Source organism: Diabrotica virgifera, chromosome 7 (assembly GCF_917563875.1).
Source record: "Diabrotica virgifera virgifera chromosome 7, PGI_DIABVI_V3a".
Lineage (NCBI taxonomy): Eukaryota > Metazoa > Arthropoda > Insecta > Coleoptera > Chrysomelidae > Diabrotica > Diabrotica virgifera.
In genome coordinates this window covers 152,744,199-152,753,304 of record NC_065449.1, presented here as the reverse complement: position 1 = coordinate 152,753,304, position 9,106 = coordinate 152,744,199, and positions in this window count along the sequence as shown.

Here is a 9,106-nt window from a genome sequence, read left to right as displayed (position 1 = left end):
CCAATCAGCTAATTTCCGTCCAAAATGAGTTACTGAAAATAATGTCGGATATATATCTTCAATCCAGAGCGACCCATACACATTTTTTTGCCTTGTATATCGCCAGACAAATATCCGTCTTTGAGGCAAGTAGCTCTGCAATTCACAACATTATTGGATCAACATACTTGTGTCAGTCTGCATTTCCCCAAATTAAGGTAGTAAAATCAAAGTATCGTAATCGGCTAACTGATTTTGGTAATCATTTTCGTAATCATTTTTGGTCCTCGGTAATTACGTACCATCATAATATGAAAAACTTGTGGATGGTACGCAGTGCCATGCATCAACATCCAAATAAAATTAAGATGAAAAACATGATTTTAATTACGACTCTCTGTAATTACAACTTTTTATCAAATAGAAATGTTCAATAAAGTGTTTCATTTTCAAAATTGTTTTTTTTTACTATCAGTCGATCGTTGGAAGCTTGAAGTTTATGTGGTAGATCCCACGCAATATAAGTCTGAGCACCACTGATCTAGAATGTAGAAGGTAAATCTCACGGTATGTTTGCCTTATTTGACAGATACTGTTTATTTCTCGTTGCCTCTTTGTACTTTTCTTCATATCCTTTGTTTTTAAGTTTGTACTTTATAAAATCCACTAGAAAAAAGAATGAATTTTTTTCCGTAGCTGGCTGTATATCATCAATCACAAAAATTTTATTGAAAAAATCCTTGTAAAAGGTACCTATAAAAACTTTTATTAAAATCCTTTTAAGGGCTAGTTCACAACAGAACATTTTTTATTTTCTTACAAAATCATCATCAGTGTTAAAATTAACAGGTTGAATGCTAGGTGCGCCACCAAAGAAATAGCAAGGTGAGAACCTTTTAAATGGTATGCAGTTATTTTACAAATGCACATTTGTTTGAAATTCCATAGGATAAAATTAATAAGTAATTATGCCCTTAGGTAAATTGAGTTGTTTCCATCACCGGAATGTAAATTGAGTTGTCTTCTCTATATTACGACAGTTTGATGGCAATACCAACATTACAAAAAACACAAAAAATACTCATTATTCGAGCACTAATATTTCCTATCGTCTTCTACGCTTCAGAAATATCTTCTTCTTCTACGGCACTACAGTCAAAATTGAGCCTTGGCCTCCTTTATTTGTTGCCTCCACCCTTGCTTGTCTGTGGCTGCTCTTCTTCATACACGGACTCCTAAAAGGGCTTGTGCGTCGCTGTTTACTGTGTTTTCCCAGCGCTTTCTTGGCTTTCCAACCGGTCTCGTTCCCTGCATTCTAGCATTCAGTGCTCTTTTTGGTAGCCTATCCTCTTCCGTTCTTATCACATGTCCGGCCCATTGCAATTTTTGTATTCTAATTAAGTCTGACAGGGGTGCTCCCTTATAAATTTGATAAAGTTCGTTGTTGTATCTACTTCTGAAGATTCCGTTTTCCCTCACAGGTCCTAGTATTCTCCTCAGTACTTTGTTTTCGAATGTGTCGAGTTTGTTTTTGGATGTTTCTTTCAGGACCCAAGCTTCACTGCCATATTATGTTATTGGTCGAATTAAAGTTTTATAGATTCTCATCTTTGTATTTCGGTGGACACTTTTAAACCGAAATATATGGGAGAGGGCAAAATAAGCTCTGTTTGCCTACGTTATTCTCTTCCGTATTTCTCCATTTGCTAATCCGTCGGCATATATTTCTACTCCCAGGTATGTAAACTTTCCAACCGTTTCAATGTCATCTTCATGTATAATGTTTTGTGGGACTATATTTCTTCTCGTCTCAGTCATTATTTTTGTCTTTTTTGTGTTAATTTCCAGACCTAGCATTTTTGTTTGTGTTTTTAACTCTGCGTATGTTTCCTGTGCTCCTGTTGATGTTCTACTCCTAATATTAATATCATCGGTATAAGCGACCAGTTGAACCGTTCGGTTGGTCAGTAGGTTTCCTTGTCCAGTTTGCATTTGCCTAAACGCATACTCCAGTGCCAGGTTAAACAATGTTGGGGCCAGCCCATCTCCCTGCTTTAGTCCCTGCAAAATTTTGAAAAAGTCTGTCCGGTGGTTTTGTATTCGTACACATACCTGAGTTTCATCAATTGTGGCTTTAATGAGTCTTATTAGCTTGTGTGGTATTGCCAATTCAGCCAATATATAGTATAGTGTGTTCCTTTTGACTGAGTCGTATGCCTGTTTGAAGTCAACAAACACGTTGTGAACATCAATATCGTGTTCCCATGATTTGCTCAAGATCTGTTTGACTGTAAATATTTGATTCAGTGTCGATCTTTCCCGTCGGAAGCCCGTCTGATACTCTCCAATAATATTTTCTGCTAGTGGTTGGAGCCGCCGCCATATACGTGAGGACTTTATATGCTGTACATAGTAGAGAGATTCCACGGGAGTTTTTGCACTAGAGTTGTCTTCTTTTTATAAATCGGGCATACTGTACTTTTCTTCCAGTCGTCGGGTATTTTCTCTTCTTGCCATATGTCTTTGATGAGCGCGTGGATATGACTTGCTAGGTGGTCGCCACCTACCTTATACAGTTCTGCTGGTATTTCGTCAACTTTCGGAGTTTTATTGTTTTTCTGGGCCTTAATAGCTTCGAGAACTTCCTCTATAGTTGGAGCTTCTACTCCATTATCTACTTCATTCTCTTCTACGTAGTTCATACCCATTTCATCTTCCATGTCTACTTGTGTTCCAAGTAGGGTCTGAAAATAATGCTTCCAGTTTTCTGTGACTTTCTGTTGGTCACTGATTATTTGCCCACTCTCATCTTTACATAGACTTGTTTGAGGTTTATACCCACTTCTTATCTTTTTTAGGTATTCGTATGCCCCTCTAATTTCGTTGTTTTTGAAATTTTCTACCATTTTTTCTATTTGTATATTTTTATAGGCTCTCTTTTTCTCTCTACATATCTTGTCTGCTTTCCGTCTTGCGACTTCAAATAATGTTCGTCTTTCCCGTGTTCTTCTTGTTATGTACATTTTGTGTGCTTCATTTCTTTGCTCTATTGCTTGTCTGCACTCGTCATCAAACCATGCTCCTCTCTCTCCTTTTTCTTGTTTCCCAGGGTGGACGCTGCTGCTGTCAGTACTGCTGTTTTGATATTACTCCATTTGCCCTCTATGGAGTGCAGTTCTAGCGTACTTAACTCATTTACGACTTCTTGTTCGAACTTGTTTGTTCTTTGTTGTCTTTCGCTTCAGAAACTTGGACCATCAAAAAAGCCGATTCGAAGTGTATAGGTAATCGCATTTGAAATGTGGGTCTACCGTAGAATTTTGCGCATAACGTATACCGCACATCGCACAAATAATTCAATACCAGAACTTAACATAAAAGCTAGACTCACCACAAGTATCAACGAAAATATTCTGAGATATTTTGGACATTATAACTAGAAGAAGAGAAGGCATGAAACGAATTAGAGTTGAAGGCAACATAGCGAGCAAAAGATCCAGAGGAATATCTCCAGCACGATGATCGGACCAAATAATGAACACGGCTGGTTACTCATTCTCCGAAGCAAAACAACACGCACAGGAGAAAGATAATTGAACAAAAATAGTAAAACAAATTACATGTCGCCACTACATCCTTACGAATGATAAAAGATAGAGGAGACAGTATCTTCGTATTTGATTAATGTTCATCATGTTCTTTTAGCATTAACTTTTCTCTATCGAATTTGCTTATTTCTGCCTTTTAATTACACTATATAGACGGGGGCTCTACCGTCGCCCCCGATAGCGAAATTATTCCGATTCGGTCTTTTTACAAAAACTTACTCAAAAAGAGGTCCTTATAACAAATCCACAGGGTGCCGGGCTGTGTCGAAAAATTGTTTAAACAATTTTTTTAAATAAATTCACAAAAATAATTTTTTCGTCTCGAAGAATTTAGATTTTAATACATTTAGATAAATTATGCCATTCTGAGGAAGAAAAGGTCCCTTGTTATTTTTCTCTAAAATTAATTGTTGTCGAGTTATATGCGATTTAAAATATGAAAAATGCGAAAATGCCATTTTCAATACATAATAACTCGATTAAAAATTATCATTATGAAAGTCAAAAAGTGACCAAATCAAAGACTAAAACTCCTCCTTCAAGATCCTGAAGAAATTTTTGTTATTATTTTATTATGAAGCTGTCATTGTTAATTATTAATAATTAGCGCTATAGTCCAAGCTGTTGTAAGTCGCCCCCGTTAACGAAATTATTTCGACTAGATTTTTTTGCACAAACTTACTCAAAAAGAGGTCCATTTAACAATTCCACAGGGTTCCAGGCGGTGCCATGGTAGAAAAATTGTTTATACAATTTTTTTTAAAACAAATTCACAAAAATAATTTTTTTCACTTCGAACAATTTTTTTTAGATAATTTGGATCATTCTGAGCAAAAAAGGTCTCTTGTGATGAAAATGTTTATTTTCAAGGCTTAACAACTCGATTAAAAATTATTATTATTATATAGCGCTAATTTTTAATAATTAAAAATAACAGCTTTGTAATAAAATAATGACAAAAATTTCTTTAGAATCTTGAAGGAGGGGTTTCAAACTTTGATTTCGTCACATCCTGACTTTCATAATAATAATTTTTAATCGAGTTATTAAGCCTTGAAAAGGCCATTTTCGCATTTTTCAAATTTTAAATCGCGTATAACTCGACAACAATAAATTTTAGAGAAAAATCACAACAAACCTTTTTTGCTCAGAATGACCCATATAATCGAAAAAAAAATTGTACTAAGTGAAAAAATTGATTTTTTGAATTTGTTTAAAAAAAATTGTTTAACCAATTTTCCGAGCGCGGCACCTCCCGGCAGCCTGTGGATTTGTTATAAAGACCTCTTTTTTAAGTAAGTTCGTGCAAAAAAAATCGAATCAGAATAATTTACCTAACGGGGGCGACCATACAGCTTGGACTATAGCGCTAATTGTTAATAATAAAAAATAACAGCTTTGTAATAAAACAATGTCAAAAATTTCTTTAGGATCTTGAAGGAGGAATTTCAAACTTTGATCTAATCTTTTTCTGACTACCATAATATAATTTTTAATAGAGTTATTAAGCCTTGAATTTGGCTATTTTTGCTTTTTTCAAATTTTAAATTGAGTATAACTCGACAACAATCAATTTTAGACAAAAAATTACAAGAGACCTTTTTTGCTCAGACTGACCCAAGTTATCTAAACAAAATTTATTATAAAATGAAAAAATCGTTTTTGCGAATTTGTTTAAAAAAATTGTTTAAACAATGTTTCGACCGCGGCACCGACGATTTGAGTAAGTTTGTGCAAAAATATCGAATCGGAATAATTTCGGGTAGACCACAGGTTTCCCACAATATTTCAGGTAGTACGTATGTGTATGTGGTAAAGGCGCGAGCATAAGACCTGATTGGTTTGATAGCAGGGGTTTTTGTTCAATATCTCCGTCATTTTCAACTTTTCGACAAAAATGGTAGGAACTGAAATTGTTCCAAATAAATGGTGTTTACAATAATTATTATTACAATTTTTTTTATCCATTTTTTTCGTACGGTCGATATTTTCCGAGTTAATTCTACTTACAGTAGACGCCTATATTTTTGACTTTGATATTATTCCATGTATTTTTTTTTGTATTATAAAACTATAACAATTATTTTAACCACTTAAAGTCCTCTGTTTTGGCTATCCGTCGCCAAATTTTCAGTCAAATCGAAGGACATGTATTTTGGGAATGAAGAAAAATGTAAAAAACGGTATTTTAACGTTTGCTACACTAAAATTTGATCAAATACTTGTTTTTATTCAAAATAACTTGTTCTAATGCATTATATTTACATTTTTGAGTCCCTACTATTAAAACATTATTTTTTTTTTATTGATATTTTGCGATAAAAAAATGCAAACTTGTTTAAATAAATACCAAATCACTATACAATTTTCGCGGATCACCACTTACAACTTGTGAACCCCCATTTTTATTTCACGCTAACGTAGACCCCCGTTGAGTCCCTCGTGGACTCCTAGGGGTCCATCTGGACCACTTAACTTAGGAAATCACTGCTCCAAGTGATACTGGCATCATCAGCAAAAAGAAAAGTGTTTCCATCGATTTTTAAATCAGCGATGTCATTAATAAAGATAAGGAAAAGTAGAGGATCTAATACTGAACCTTGTGGTACTACCCCACATACAATGTTTTTGAGACTAGAGTCTGTATCATTTTTGCTCTAACCAGTTGTTTCCTATTATCCAAGTTAGATTGTAACTATTTCAAAGAAATCCCTCAAACTCCGTAGAATTTTAGTGTTTTTATCAACATGTTATCATTTACAGCAGTGATTCCCAACCGGGGGGCAATCGCCCCCCGGTGGGCGATTTGAGATTTTCAGGGGGGCGATAGAGCGAAGGGGGCTATATGGTGGGCGACAGAGAAAAGGGGGCGATAAGGGGAGCGTTTAACATCCGGGAAACGAAAAATGGGTAATTAAAAAAAATACAATCGATAATTTCGATCGGATATCCATCGGATAATAAAAAGTAAATATGTATACTAATGCTGGTAATAAAAATACAAACATCTCGTCTAGAAACAGAGGGCTAAAAATCATAATACAATTTATTTCTATAGGTATAGCCGCCCCGCAAATCGGCTAGAAAATTTAAACTGATTATAACAAAATTTAGTTTGGCAACATTGTGTGAAAGAAACACTACAGGGGAAAAAGATAAATATGACCAAAGCGAAACGTCCATCAAGTTAGCAGAACAAAGTCAGCAGAACACAGTTATTCTTATCCCATAATTAAGTGTAAATTAAATTCAAATTTAATGTTCCAAGAAAAAATTTATTGTTCTTTTCTTTTAAAAGTTATCGCATGTTCTGCTAACTTGATAGTCAAGCTAGTAGAACATGCGATAACTTTTAAAGAAGAAGAGTAACAAATTTTTCCTTGGAACATTAAATTTACATTTAATTCATTGAATACTTTGGCATTCAATTATAAACGATTTATCAAATTTTTTAACTATTGTTCTGCTAGCTTGATTACCAAGTTAGCAGAACATGCGATAACTTTTAAAGAAGAAGAGCAATAAATTTTTCCTTGGAACATTAAATTTGCATTTAATTCAGAGAATGCTTTTGCATTCAATTATAAATGATTTATCAATTTTTGAACTACTGTTCGGCTAGTTTAATTATCAAGTTAGCAGAACATGCGATAACTTTTAAAGAAGAAGAGCAATAATTTTTTTCTTGAAACGTTAAACTAGCATTTAATTCAGAGAATACTTAGGCATTCAATTATAAATGATTTATCAATTTTTGAACTACTGTTCTGCTAGCTTGATTATCAAGTTAGCAGAACATGCGATAACTTTTAAAAGAAAAAAGCAATAAGTTTTTTCTTGGAACATTAAATTTTCCTTTAATTCAGAGAATACTTTGGCATTCAATTATAAACGATTTATCAAATTTTTGAACTATTGTTCTGCTAGCTTGATTACCAAGTTAGCAGAACATGCGATAACTTTTAAAGAAGAAGAGCAATAAATTTTTTCTTGGAACATTAAATTTGCACTTAATTCAGAGAATACTTTGGCATTCAATTATAAATGATTTATCAATTTTTGAACTACTGTTCGGCTAGTTTAATTATCAAGTTAGCAGAACATGCGATAACTTTTAAAGAAGAAAAGCAATAAATTTTTACTTGGAACGTTAAACTAGCATTTAATTCAGAGAATACTTAGGGCCGGTTCTTCGAACGCTAATCAACAATGATCACTATCAAATATTTAATTACTATCACAACTGTCAATGTCAACCGCGGATAAAAGAAGTTTATCATATCTTGTGGAATTCAATCAAATTACTATTACAATTAGCATTCCCCACAACATATCTAGTGGAGAAAGGTTTTAGTTCTGTGTGTATATTGGAAAACAAACAAAGAAATAGGCCCGACATAGACAGAGCGGATTTGATTCTGCTATTAACCAACATTGAGCCTGACATAAACAAATTATGTCAGGGACACCAGACCCAAGGAAGCCATTAACAATTCTTTTAAATATAACCATTTATCATTTTACGAAATGTAAAAATAAATAAAATTTAATGGGAAGGGGGGGGGGCGATTGTAGTATTCACAACTGGTAAAACCTGTCTAAGGGGGCGATCATGGGAAAAAGGTTGGGAACCACTGATTTACACAATAAAAAGCTTTGGAATAGTCACAAAAAACAGGGGCAGTGTAAAGATTATCGTTCAGTGATTGGTAAACCTCATGTAGTGCAAAGAGATGGAATCAGTGAGTACATTTATTATTTAAAAATCGAACTGACTTTGTGATAAAAAAATAATATTGTTTTCAACGAGAAAGGACTTAAGTCGGGCTTTTATGAATCTCTGGATAATTTTCGAGAGTACCAATCGGTCATAACAATACACAGCTTCCAAAAATATGTATAACTAGTCAGTATTCCATTGGTTTTACAGATTTATAATTTGATTGATAAACAATAATTTATAAAAAAAATTCCAGTAATTTATGATTAAATGCATATATTGAACTCCATGATTAATGAATTTCTTTCACTGAAATTTATGTATAAAGAAAGATTATTCCTCTCAAGCATCTTCAAGCGTCGTCTCTGGTTTGAGTCATCGACAATCTGCATAACAATGGGACATCTACTTTTGCATCGTTCCGTGTTCAAATAACCGTGAAAAATTGGTCTTACTCTGTACATATACGACTCCAGATACGGTCATATTCTTAATTAACAGAATTTATGATGCATTTACTTGTGGTATAAATCATTGGAAGCGTTCTTCGAATGACTTAAGAGCCGAATATTGCGCGGATGTTTCCTGGGAATAAAAATTCATGAGATTTGTTTCTGTTATTACTTTTACGGCAAAAAGGAAATCTGGGAGGAGAAAAAGTCTTTGAGTGTATTTCTTAAGGAGACTGAAGGATGTGTATAATACTGGATGAAGAAATCTATAAAGATAAAATCGGACATCCAAATTGGTCTGATGAATTTTCTTGATATATAAACTGCAAATAGATTTTTATAACAAA